Source organism: Ambystoma mexicanum, chromosome 6q (genome assembly GCF_040938575.1).
Source record: "Ambystoma mexicanum isolate Mex_15411 chromosome 6q, UKY_AmexF1_1, whole genome shotgun sequence".
NCBI classification, from domain to species: domain Eukaryota; kingdom Metazoa; phylum Chordata; class Amphibia; order Caudata; family Ambystomatidae; genus Ambystoma; species Ambystoma mexicanum.
Window position 1 is genome coordinate 1,675,226,074 of NC_090937.1, and position 13,873 is coordinate 1,675,239,946.

General features: G+C 45.3%; 1 protein-coding gene across 2 annotated transcripts in view; it reads left to right on the forward strand.

Annotated features, from left to right (window-relative positions):
* LOC138517034 (zinc finger protein 268-like) overlaps positions 1 to 13,873 on the forward strand; it is a 139,942-nt gene that overhangs the window by 90,581 nt on the left and 35,488 nt on the right. The window contains exon 2 of one of the 2 annotated variants that reach the window (XM_069632548.1): positions 4,177 to 4,255. The exons of the other annotated variant lie outside the window; for it this stretch is intronic. The gene's annotated coding sequence lies outside the window, so the exon portion shown is untranslated. The remainder of the gene's footprint in view (positions 1 to 4,176; positions 4,256 to 13,873) is intronic. 2 annotated transcript variants of the gene reach the window in all.

Below are 13,873 nucleotides of genomic sequence, written 5' to 3' on the forward strand. Positions count from 1 at the left end.
AATACCAGATTGTCTTTATGTTTTCCCACCTCCCTTGGCCTCAACTTCTTCCTCCCCCTTGGGCCTTCTCCTCACCTCAATATTGTAAAAGTTGGATTCTCCGTCCTGCTCCTCGTGGCAGGGGCGCATAGATGTGGGGGGCGAGCAGTGACCAAGTTACTTCACTGGTGAAAGCCCTCCTGTGGGAATCCAGGCCTGCTGCGACTCCGTAGGTTTGCTGCTTTACAGTCTTTATATGCAGTTCCTATGTTCCTCTTAGTTCAAATAATAATGTCTTGCTTCTTTCCTTTTAGGTATGGAAAGATATTTTGGTGTTGTCATGCAATTTGAAGATGAGCATGGGCCGGTAGGCGAAAGCGCGGGGTGCGCAAAGCTGTCCGGTGAGTAATGCGCGATGCGCAGTGCTGTTTCGCCTTTTGTATTTCTAACCTGTGTCTTTTCTCTCCTTGCAGGTTGCTATGTTCCTCGCCGAGCGCCATAATGTTCCAGCAATAATACTGACCAGGAGATGACTACCCAGGTAAGAATTGTGTGGCTTTCTTCTTTCGGGAGGAAACGTGAGTAAACGCTTACTAATGCTGTCTTTCTTTCTCCTCTTTCCAGGTTATGGTATTCCAGGATGCATGCGGTGCCGGATGATGGAGTTCGTACCTTCAGGTGAGTGGAACTGAAGTCAGCGATGGATTGAAGACAGGATACTATTCCAGGTAAGTTTCCTAGTGTTCTTTCTCTCTCTGCAGGTCCTTGGTTTGGTAAAGTAGTCCAGGTAAAATAGTCCCAGGCCTACCACACCCAAAAGACTAGACCGCATAGCTCAGTTCCTTGTAACTGAGCTATGTGTATGCCTCCATGTTGGCTGAACACCCCCAAGTTAAATAGTCCCAAGTAAATAGTCCCATTCTAATGTTGGTCTTCATGATAGTTATGAGCCTGGCGCCAAAGGCGCCAGCACTGACTCCAAGAGAGTCTTGGATGAGGTTTTAAGGCCTTTGACCTGGTCCTAACTGGAAGGCTGACTTGCCAGTGAGGGCCAGGGGCAAGGGGCAAGGGTCATGACAGCAGTGGGGGGGGGGAGGGTTTGGGTGCGGGTGGTAGTGAAGGGGAGGGAGGGCATGGAAGAGGACCCCACAAAACAATATGAAGTCACATTTCTTAGTAATACCCATGAAGTAAATGACAAGGAAGACAGTCAGTTAGAAAGCAAGGAGGCAATCAATATCACACAAACATATACTACAGTACTTCACACTATCAGGTTTTGAGGCATTCAAACTACTTTGAAGGAGGAGCAAAATGGCATTCAGAGCATTCGAAGTAGGTAGTTACTCTTAAACAGTGCAAATAGTTTGAGTTCACTAGAGGAGTTGTTCCAATGCAATCATTAGGCTAAAGTCAATGGGCTAGAGTCTTGTATAAGTAAAAACGGTTCTGGTAGTTAAATGGAAAAGTCTTTGCCATGGTTCTCAGAAGTAGTTCATAGAAGAAAGCTTTATATGTCGGGTCACAAGCTGACTAGGCCTGCAAGTTGCCAAAGTTTCACGCACTTTCGCAGTGAGAGGTAAGTTCTCTCGGTCCGGTTTTGACAGTACCTTTATATTGAAGAAAAAGATGCAGCGGAAGACTTCTGTTCCTGACAGTTCCTGCAGATCTCTCTGTTCCTGAGCCTCATTCGTGGGGACAAGAGGGAGGACGTCGGGGGCCTCCTGCACTGCACGGGGACTGGTCACAAAGCTGGCAAACTGGCAAATCTTCGATTCCGGTAGCTGTAGTCAAGCACACAAAGTGGTGTCCTTCTCCCCGGATATTCGGTTTCCTGCAGCACTCTGAGGAAAATTCAACCAGCTCTGAGAATGGTATCCAGGTGGCTTACGAGTTGATTGATCCCACCAACTCAAAGGACGAAGTCGTCCTTGAAGGGCTTCTCTGTCGAGATGAACTTGGCGATTCGGACCTGCAGCAGGGCTCACCGGGCAAACCAACGGTCCAGGAGTTGCAGCAGCCGTCCTCTTCCAGCTCGTCTTAGGCTCTTTCGTTCCAGTGGTCGACTCTGCCTTGCAAGCCAAGAGACTTGCATTTTAAACAGTTTTCTCCCATTCGTTCCAGCCTAGCTGCCACTCACCCAGCAGGGTGGCTGTCCTTGCGGACAGTCAGCCAGCCAATCACGCCAGAGTGCATTTGGGTCTCCTAGGAGACTAAGCAAAGGGTGTTTCGGGCACCTCCCTCACTTCCTACCCACCCCAGACACTCGGGCGCCAGAGGCGGGCTTCAGTCCTGAAGCCCGCCAAAGTCATAGGAACAAAAGGACCAAACCTGGTTTGGCGCACAGAGACAAACTCTAGAAGGACCTTTCCAAAAAGAAATGGCAAAAAAAGAAGACCGGGACCCTTTTAAACAAAGTAGGCTCAGGCGCCATCTTGAAAAACATGGCTCCCGTGATTTAACGCTACCGGTGTTCGCGGTCAGGAAAAATCATGGTAGTTCATTGTAAAACCACTGCCACCAGCCATTTCGAGAGGAAAGGGTAGCATGGCACTGCTACATTCGTTTCTAGACATAAGTGATACTAGGTAACCTCTCCAGCACTCTACTGTAAGATAGGGTGTGCTGGGTCTAGGAATTTAAAAAGTCTAGTAAAGTCAATTTAACTTCACCTTCTCTGGGAAACAGTAGTCCGTCCCAGAGAAGGTATTTAAACTTTGGGAGAGCCTGTAAGTATTCCCTGTGCCACTGCACTGAGGGTGCTGTGTAACACACATGAAAAGATGATGCCTCTGGAGTTGTCTAAAACTCCATAATCAAAGAACACAAGAGTAAAACACACATCAAAATACATGAGAAAGTGGGAAAAAAGGGTCACACTCTCTCCAGGTTAAAAAAATCAAGTCCTCAAAATCCAGCAAAGTTGCTGGGGGTCTCTAAGGTGAAGGGAATTGGCACATTTATGAGAATTCTCTCTAACAGGGTGTGCGCAGGTAATGACGTAAAGACTTCCTCTGTTGCATGGGGGGGGGCACAATTTGCTTAAAGTCCATGTATCCGGTCATTGTGAAAAGCGTGTATCGAATGTCGGTGTTGGCATGAGACTCTCAGAAAGACGTTATTGGTGATTTAAAGGTGATGGTCACGTTAAATCTCCCGCATGAAGCTGCTGCCACGACCTATCTATGGCAGTGTTCATGCATGTGATATAAAGTCAATAGTACATTCGATGGCTTTTTATCATATGTTTCTCTAATTGTGCCGCAAAATGCATCGTTAGCCACTCATTATTTAAAAATAGAATCTCTACCAACCTCCCCCAACCCCACCCCCACCCCCACCAGAAACCCCTTTATTGTGGGCTCCCTTGCTAGGCTCAGTCCTGTGCATTTATTTGAATAAATATTTAGTTTGCTCCACTGAAAATATTCTCCTGACATGACTGTCCATGATTCATGAAATGTAATGGATACTTTTTAGGTTCCCCAAGTGATATAATGGTATGGTGCTTTATTAAATTCTTCTCAGAAGTGTCTCCCCGATTCACAAAGGGCACCTGAATGAGCGTACTTTAGTTGCACTCAGTCAGGTGCCCTTTTTTCCATCTGAATTGGAGGCATTTCTGAGCATTTTAATGTGCCTTCAAAATTCTTAAACCGGATGTGCTTTGTAAAGCAGGTGCAGGTGAAGGCGCAAATCATTTGTTTTTGAAGTGTGACAGACGCGGGTAAAACCATAGCTGTCGTACTAGCATATCCCCGCCCCCAAACAGCAATGGAGATGCTTTTTTGTTGTTGTCATTTCATTAACACTGGCCCATTAACGTCCCGCCTCAGTGAAATGCGCTCCCGTCATCCACGTGGTCGCTGCGTGCCCTGTCGCACGTTGGTTTTGGGAACATACATTTGGTAATGTATGCAAAAGGGCGGGACAGTGCACCTTTGCCCCACTGTCCAGCCCCACCTGAAATGCGCAGATCACCATTGAGACAAAGGTAACCAGTGGAAATGAAATGAGCTCATCTCATTTGCCTTTTTTTTTTACAATCTTCCCCCAGAATGCAAAGAAGCCATGAGTCCTCCTCCTTCAGTGCCAAAGCACTACTTGTTCAGCGCCATGTAAGGAAGGCAGGAGCGTAAGATGTCGGCGTGCAGTCTGTATACGCCACAAAATGAGTATGTTTGCTTCTTTGTGCAGGTGCTTCGTATGATGCTGATGAGCCTGTTTGCAGCTGCTGCGGAGTGCTCAGAGACACTAGATCCAAGCAGAAGTGCAGGTATGTATCGCTTCACTGTGACCAGAACAATGTTACATAGGCCCTGGGTGGGCGTGGTTTATGTTTGAGTTTGGGCAGGACAAAGACTGATATGCAAATGGATATTACCCATCTGTGAAAGGCACAGTGAGTAAAAGCAGTGGCTGCGAACTCTCAAGTGGTTAATAACCACTGAACAGGTTATCATGTCTGTTCTTGCGAGAGAGGGGCGCCCGCTACCTTTGTAAAACTATGTTTGAGTTTAGCTGCAAGCCAGAGTCATTTCAGCAAGTATTGCGAAACTGTCAAACCTTTCTTTGATAGAGGAAATCACTTTTCATCATGATGTGTGATGTCCTGCCAGTTATTATTGACATGTTTATGCCCTTTCACAATCAGACATGGCAGCTTCACACACTTGATGTCTTTTGAATCGTCGTTGCACTGTACAAGATCTGGACCCACAATGTGCAGATGCATATTATGTGTCCGGAACGTTCCCTTCATTCTGCATAGAGCAAAATGAACTAGGCATTGTGCCTCTATAATTGGGACTGCTTGCGGTACTAGCACCTTGGGAGCCCCTGACACATGTGGAATGAGTGAGCACACATAACAGCTTCCATTCACAGCATTTCTTCCCACACCACTCATGTCAGAATACCTTAAGTTGGTAAACTCGGGGTGATGAATATCTTCAATCAAATCCAAACCCAACCCTTGATACGTGTCATGCCATTGTCGCACTTCTCTTTTCATTATTCTATGCCTGCTTTCAGGGATGGCCACTTTAGTAGTTCTATCGGAAATAACTTGATACCATTTCATAGTGGTAGCCAATCCCCTATTTGCTGAAAACAACCTATTCACTGTTTCCCCCCTGACGTATTGTGCTAATCAAAGTCAGTAAATTAATTTCCATTTTTATTGTTAGTGTTCGCATTAGTGCTAATCTATGTAAATCCACTCGTATCATTGCTGTTTATATGTATCGTTCCACTTGGATAATATGCAATCCTATTACCCCCATTCTTCCATTTATAGGACCCCCCTATAATACCCTCTCCCTATACACTCCCAACAGTACTAGTAATATCACAGCAATAGCTGATCCACAATTATAAATATTGGTCCATAGTCTCTCATTCGTGCATCTGCGCCTCAGGTCCCTACTTAACAAATTATTTACATTAGTCATGTTATCTTCTTCTCGCCTGAACTAGAAGCATAGACACACAAGACAACGAAAAGAGAGAGACGTACTTTGTACACAAACAAAGAAGGAACAAGGGAGAGAGAGAGGGCAAGAGAGAGGGAAAGAGAGAAAAGAGCAAAGGAAGAAAGCGCTCGTGATGAATGAAAAGATAAAGAGCTAGCAGCTAGGCTTCGTCCTGCCACTGGCGCATGCTACCGCACACGTATAGCTGCTGGACAAGCTGTTAAAATAGTCGGGGTACATGTTAGGCAGAATCACATGCAGTACTCTTTGGGAACACTACATGCAATTAAGACTACAAGTGTCAGTACAATTTCACCTTTGGTATAAGTCTGTACTACACAGTAATGTGGTAGTGGCTGAGCAGCCAGACTTATCTCAAGAGTTGAGTGAGCAGTAGAACAAGTACATCAACAAAGGACAGCAATTACTATGATTCAAACAAACACTTACTCAAGTTTTATTGGTAAAAGAATAAACATTTATTTACACAGTTTCAAAACATTACACTAGCAAGAGCAGCTCAATATGAGACACTAATACACTACAAATACACAACCAATAAGTTACTGAACAAGGGCAGCTCCCCTGAAGTGGGAGCAAAATGGCACTTCAGAAACTTTAAAAAGGGGTAAAAAGACAAGGTTATAAGAATCAACAGCACAATTACTTTCATAGGCAGGGCAAATGGTTTCCGTTAACTACAACCAGTCATTCGGTTCATAGGCCTGGGCCAAAGTCAATGGTTCGGAGTCTTTGTATAGGATAGCACAGTTCTGGTAGTAAACAGTTAAGTCTTTGCCACGGATCTTAGAAGAATTTGGCCAGACGAAAAGTTAGATGTTGGTTTAGGGAAGGCCAAGCCTTCAAAGAGGGTAATGTTTCACAAACTTTCACTGTGGGCGAAAAGATTTCCAGACCGTGTTTGCACAGTACCTTTAAAGTGAAGAAGAGCTGTAGCTGAGGCAGTTGTTCCTGGCAGTTCAAGCAGATCTCGCTGTTCCTGAGCTTCAGTCATGGGGACAAGAAGGAGGAGGTCGGGAGGTTCCTGCACTGCCCAGGGAAGAGGCCACAAGTTTGGCAAAACGTCGGTTTAAGGTGTGAGTGCCTTAAAGACCACAAACTGGTATCCTTCCCACTGGCTATCCGGTTTTCCACAGCACTCTGCAGAAAATTTTACCAGGAGGGGATGGTTTCCAGGTGGCTTGCGAGTTGGTTGTTCCAACCAAACTCAAGGGAAGAAGTTAACCTTGAAGGGCTTCTCTGTCGATGGAGTTTCAGGCAATTCGGACCTGCAGCAGGGATTCACGGGTCGTCCAGGAGTTGCAGCAGTTATCTTCCTTCAGCTTGTCTTCGGTTCTTTCCTTCCAGTGGTCGACTCTCCTTTCCAAGTCCCAGGGGCCTGCTTTTAAACAGTTTTCCCCCATTCATTCCAGCCTGGCTGTCACTCGCACAGCAAGGTGGCTGTCCTAGCCAGACAGCCAACCGGTCAATCATGCCTAAGTGCATTCAGGTCTCCTAGGAGATGAAGCACAGGGAGTTTCGGGCACCTCCCTCACATCCTGTCCACCCCAAACACTCAGACGGCAGAGGAGGGCGTCAGCACTGAAGCCCGTCAAAGGCCAACGAACAAAGGGACCAAACCTGGTTTGGCGCGCAGAGACAAACACAAGAAGGACCTTTCCAAAAAGAAATGGCGAAAAAAGTTGACCGGAGTCTGTATTTACAGATAGGTCTTGGGCGCCATATTGAAAAACATGCCTGACTCGATTTTTAGCTACCGTTGTTCGCGGTCGGGAAAAATCATGGTAGTTTGATCTAAACCATTGCCACCAGCTAGTTCAAGTAGGAAAGGGTAACATTTGACTGTTACATGAGTGTTTTGACTCAGGGGATGCTAGGCAACCCATCTAGCACGCCATAGGAAGCTAGTGTGTGCTGTGTCTGTAAATTTAAAGAGACTAGTAAAGTCAATTTAACTTTACATGCCCTGGGAGACAGTAGTCAGTCCCAGAGAAGGTATTTAAACCTTGGGACGTCTGAAAGCCATCCCTGTGCCACTGCACTGAAATTAGCACATTCTTGAGAATTCTCCCTTACAATACCCCACCTTTCTCTATCACCCTTCCTTGCGCCCACACACCTCTTCACAGAATCGTCCAAGACCAGACTGCGACGCACACAACTACTGCCCCTTCTAGGGACTGTTCTTCATCCACAAAACACGAACATAAACTAAAATAACAAGCTAAAATAACAAGCACTACTTGTTCTAGGCCTATTACTTATATGAGACCACTAGTTTTATTTCTGCATTCCTCCTTTAAATAATATACTACTTGTGGTACCACCTTCTGTCCCCTTCCGAGGAGGGGCTCCCTGCCTTACTTTATAATGCCTTACCAAAACACTCTATTCATAGTACACATTTTAACAACAAATTACCTTGACCTCATCCACGTTACATGGACGACCTCGCTCTTCACGTGCTCACACCTTTCACACTTCCCAATGCATCTGTCCCCTACTTGTTCTCCCTCACAGGAGTCTACTCACATGTGTGTGCTCACCCAAATTCCTCTGTCATGGGGTTCCAACACCGGCCTGCACTCTCCTCCGAGCCGTCCCCGCTTAAAAGAGCATAGAGCACTTCTCTTAAAATGGCTCCTACTAAACCACTAGGAACATATGTTTTTTACAGAGGCGGTCGCTGTATGTGGGTACGGCTCCATCTGGAGAAGTGGCCTGGAAGCCTCCATCAGGTACGGGTGGGTGCTGGGATCACGTCAGGTCACCAATTGAAGGTACGCCCCTAAACGCTCACACCAGAGAGAATACAAGCCGTTCTGGAAGAAAGGCCCGAGTCGGTCTTGTAAGGATAGCAAGTTTTAATCTCACACGCAGTTGAGAGCAACAGCAAATAACTCTGCTGCTTGTAGGGCACATCCTCTTGGGTAAACACCACACCTTTGCAACACTTTTAGAACATTTAATAGACGTTGTGGCGGTTGGGTGTGTGGGCTGTCCTCATGGGAGATCCAGCCTGGCTGGAGATTTCTGTGGTCTTGCGAATTTGGGCCTAGTGCATGTTATGCCACATTTACAGTGCAGGCCTTCCCTTCTACCTATGATTACTCATATCTGTGCAAAATGGCAATGCTACTTGAGCCTTACACTGTATTATGTAGTTAGACTATATTTGGTTATATTAAAATAGGGTCCTGTTAAACGGGAAGGCATCCCTCTCACTTTCACCCTTCCTCCTGGCTCATCATAGTGCGTTGAATGCATCTTGCCTCACCTTAAAGCACCTAGGGGGTGGGATAGGGCTGTCCCCTTCCCAGCAACACCTAGGTCACAAAACATGATCCCCAAAAGCCATACAAATATTGTGTTGAATATGGCTCATTCCCATCTACCGGTAGGATATTTAGGAACTTCAAAAACAACACCCAAATTGTAAATCGATTTTATTGGCTAGGAATTTGTGCTGATCTAAAGAATTTTGTCAGTACATGTGCCCTTCTTCAGAAAACCAGTAATCCAACTCCTCCTACAGTACCCTTACAACCCTTACCTGTTATAGACGTTCCCTTTTTAAGGATAGGAATGGATATAGTAGGACCTTTAGAAACCTCAAAGTTAGATAATAAATATATATTAGTTATTTTGGAATGTGCGATCCCTTAGCCTGAGGCCTTTTCATTACGAAATTAATACCACACAAAAAATGTGAAGCATCTACTCCTGTTTTTTTCTAGAATAGGATTTTCGAAAAGAAATTTTGATGGATCAATGGTCTACTTTTATGAGTACGTTTATGGCCGAGGTTAAGAAAATTCTTCAGATAAAAACTTAACGCGCCTCCATTTACCATCCCAAAACGGATGGATTAGTGGAAAGATTTAATCAAACAAAACTCATCTTAAAGAAACTAATGCAAGCAGATGGGCAAAAATGGGGACATTATGAGACCTTGGGCCCTGTTTGCCATCGGTAAAACTCTTCAGGCGGCTGCTGGAGTTTCCCCTTTTAAATTATTATATGGGAGAGAACCCAGAGATGTATTCAATATGTTATGTGAACATATACCAGCAGGTCAAAATATAGTCCAAACTAATATGGCACTAATCCACAGCAAAAAGAATATTACAATAAGAAAGCTTTAATGAGATCCTTTTCTGTAGGTCAAAAGGTATTGGTTCTACTTCCATCCTCAGAAAATAAAATGCTTTCTAGGTGGCATGGGCCCTATGAAATTTTAGAACAGATGTGACCCTCCAATTTTATGGTACCCCAACCAGACAGGAAAATAAATTCATATTTACCATATTAATTTTCTTAAAGAATGGAAGGAAGACCCTATGAAAACTACTTCAGTTATATTTACCAGTCTACTGGCTGAAGAAAGTGATAACAATAAGTTAATTGCTTCTGATTTTCCAGCAGAATCACAAACAAGATCAGATATACCTCCTACAACAGTTGCCTGACATGTTTTAGAGCTGAGCCAGGAGTGTAACAGGCATGTACCATGTAAGGAACTAATGGTGGCAACAGTAAAGACAGACACAAATTATCACAGTTCAATGGTGTTTATTAAACTGTATAAATGGGTGAGAAAACACCTAATCTAAATCTAAGATGGGAGCAAGCTACGACCATCAAATAATAATAAGGCAGTCCAAGTGGTGTCTTGTCAAATAAAAAGCCCTATACTAAAAAAAACTATTGCCACTCCTTACTGCTAAGTTACAAAATAGTGTGGGATAATATTCATCATTAAAGAAAGAAGTGTTCACAAAATGATAAGCCAGGGTGTTATAACTGGGATCTCCCTTCCCCACATTTTTAGAACAGGACACGGCTTAAGCACAGCACACTCATGGGCTTTTCCAGCATGAGCTTACAGTTCGTTTCCAAAATGTCAGGGCCTTCTGTGGCCAAGTCTCCTTTGCACCGAGTCTCTTGCATCAGAGGTCATGATGTACTATTAACAACAAAAAAAAAGTTCCTATCAGTAATCTTCTCATCGGGTGATTTTGCTTCACCCATGGATCTCCCTGAGCCGGGCTCTGATCCTTTTACAACGTTGGCCTCCCTCAGTCGGGTTCACTACAGCATTCCCTTCAAGAACTCAGCATTTTGTAACATTCAAGAGTCTTAATGTCTTTTTAAACAACCGTTCATTGTAGACATCCCTCAGCCGGGTTCATGCTTGTTGACACAAAGTTTATGGGGTGTTACATTTTTCTCTCATTCCTGGGCATCCCTCAGCCGGGTTCACATTTGGCAGTTTCACACAGTTCACTTATTCGTAGTACCTTGCGGGATTCCCTTCCCTTAGCTTTTCTAGCCCCAGTCAGGCTTTCTCTTAAGACCCTAGTCAGGCTTTCCACATGTATTGTTCATGCGTCCTTTTCACACATGCCTGTTTAACACTGTCACAACTTTGGCAATAAGTTAAGCACTTTCGATTGTATAAGGGATTTTGGCTCGACCCTCGTATGACCTCCTTAACTCTGTATGCCGCCCTCTTCTATGGCCTCTTGTTACTATATTATTCATAAGAAAAGGGGACCAGCCAGAGTCTTTCGAATGGATGCCCACATTGGGCCAGACCACTCTGCAGCTGGTCTTCCCTCAGTTTTAAAAGTTCAGCAGTACACAAGTTCGTTTTTCATAACAAGTTGCTATTTGCAACCTTCGCTCAACATCTATCGGTTCTCCCTCCGACTCACTGGCTGTGCTGACCTCCTTGTCGTTTTATTGTCTCTGGAGTCAAGGACGGTACCACTGTAGCAAGTGCGCCTCCCCGACTTGGACACAGATGGATATTTACTTTGGACTTCCTGACACAAACTATCCCTTGTTCAGTTAGGTAGGGAAATCCCACCTTAGCATGGGGCAAGATAGACCTTATTCCAACCACTGTCTACGTCCACTTCCTGATGCCTCCACACTTCCTACTGCTTACCTTCACCGCAAGACTCAGCATTCTCAACCATGGGTCACCCCATTCATACACTCTCTCACACAGACATGCATCGGCTGCTGTGCAAATGGAGGTGTACCCACTCGCATGAGAACCTCCAACTCTACCTCTCTGCCCTGAATAAACAGAGAAGTAGATTTGCAAGTCCTCTCTTGATAGAGCAAAAAGGGAATTCTCCCTCACCCTCATTGACTCTTTCCAATCATCCTCGGCGACTACACAGCACCCTAAACTCACCCCCCTACTCCTAAAACTATAACTATCAACTCCACTCTCACAGTTAATGACCTAGCTGTATACTTTGTTGCAAACATTTCCAAAATTAGAGAGACTCCCGTGACCTTCCTCACACTCCCTCCTCTACCATCATCCTCTTCCTCGATCTCCCACTTTAGTCACACTAATAATGAAGAAGTCCTTTTTCTACTGATGAAGGCTATCCCCTCTTGTGCCCCATCAGACCCTCTTGCTGCTCAGCTTGTCAAGCTAGTCAAGCCTTTATTGACCTCTCACCCCACTGAACTCTTCAATCTGTCCTTCGGGTCGGCTTGTTTTCAAAACAGATACAGTCATCCCTCTCCTAAAAAAGCAAGGTGCTGACCTGGCCCTACTGGCTAACCTTCTCCCTGGGTCACCCCTTCCAGACTACTCTGGGGGGGGTTGTGTTCAACAGTCCTACCCTCCACATCCTTTGAGACCCCCTCCAAGCAGATTTCCGTTCCTGTCACTCCATGGAAACTGCTCTCACGAATGTCTCCAACTTCATCGCCTCTGCTAAGCACTCCAACCTATCCTCTATCCTAATTCTCCTTGACATGTATGCTGCCTCTGACACTGCTGATCACTCTGATCTCCTTAATACTCTTTCTTCTTGGGATTTGCGCTCAATCCTGTAAAGACTGAAGGGGGGTGGTTGTGGTAGAGGCACAGAGGCACCCCAGCCAAGGCTCTCAGATGGTAACGTTGGGCGAGCAGCCAGGCTGAGACTCGGGGGAGGGGAGGAAGGCTGTTCTTAGGTACAGTGATTCCCCAAATCCCATAAATAAATTTGCACAATACCTCAGGGGCTATCACAGACCTTTTGTTATATAAAATAAGGTTTTGGGAAATACATAGTAATAAATAGCACACTTTGTACTCGGCAAAACACTATTCTAGCAATGGCATATCTATCCAGTTCTACCACAGTATACTTAGATTAATTTAAAATGCACCAACTGTTGGCCGTTATTAAAAAGTATAAGAATTAATATGCATTGGGTAATTGCATAGACATTTATGTAGAAAGGCAGATTAGTAAGAACATCGTCAGAGTGCTTCCTTTAGGATTAAAAAGGCATTACTCTGTGAGGGTTTCCCACACCTGGGCAACCTGTAAGGAACAGCTAAGGTGCATATTTCAGCCCAGTCCTTGAATGTATCCACAGTTCCCACCACTCCAAAGTACCTGGTAAGCCACAAATGAACAGGATTCAAGGGTATCGGGTAATAATATCCCCATATATATGGTCGCTGTAAATAATATCGCCGGGAAAATGTCGTGGCGATATTATTCGGGTGACCATATATATGGGGACAGGGGCAAAAAAATAAAAATGTAAAAGAAAAAAAAAGTTTGGGGGTTGCGGGGGTGTCCCCCGCATGTTCCATACCATAATGTCGCCACAAAAAACGGCCATTTTTCGGCAATATTTTTGCATGGCGAGATTTTTGTGGTGACATTATTACATGGAACTGATTCAAGACAAACCTGGGACCCCTGGATGAATCGTGAGGATGGAAGGCGCTCTTCCTCATCGCAGAACCCTTGGTGCCTTTCCAGGCGACGTGGTGGATTTTCTTGGTTTCACTCGACGAGACCTCTGGAGGATGGACCCCCTCTGGAAGGAGTCATCGCTGGGATGTCCGTCTTGAGAAGGAGAAGGAAACCAATCAGTGTCAGAAAGGCAGCAATGTAAGTCTGCCGTGGTAGTCTCCATTGTGACATGACTACGCCGACTGTGGATGTCCCACAAAGACGAAACTTCTGTGGACCTTGACAATGCTGCTTGGCTGAAAAAGATGAGACCCTTTGTGGGCGTTGTTGACTTTCGGTGGCGATGGGTGCAGTGGCAGAAGTAGGTGTCAGGTTTCAGTATTTTGTGGTTGGCCTCCTTTTGGTTCTTCGGTGCTGCAGCCGCAGCATGGATGACAGGAGACTTCTGGAGACTTGGACTCAACCATTGAACTGCACTGTGGACCTCCACCAAGTCTGGACCTTCGGCACACTTTCTTACGCTTTTGGTGGCGGGAGACCCACCTGCAGGCACTCTTCTGCAAGCAGCGACTCTGAACCTTCTCTGGTGTGGGAAGGTGGACAGGTGGACAGGTGTCGTGGCAGCGGTGACCCTTTAAGGATACCAAAACCACAAAGTAGCTAGACACATCA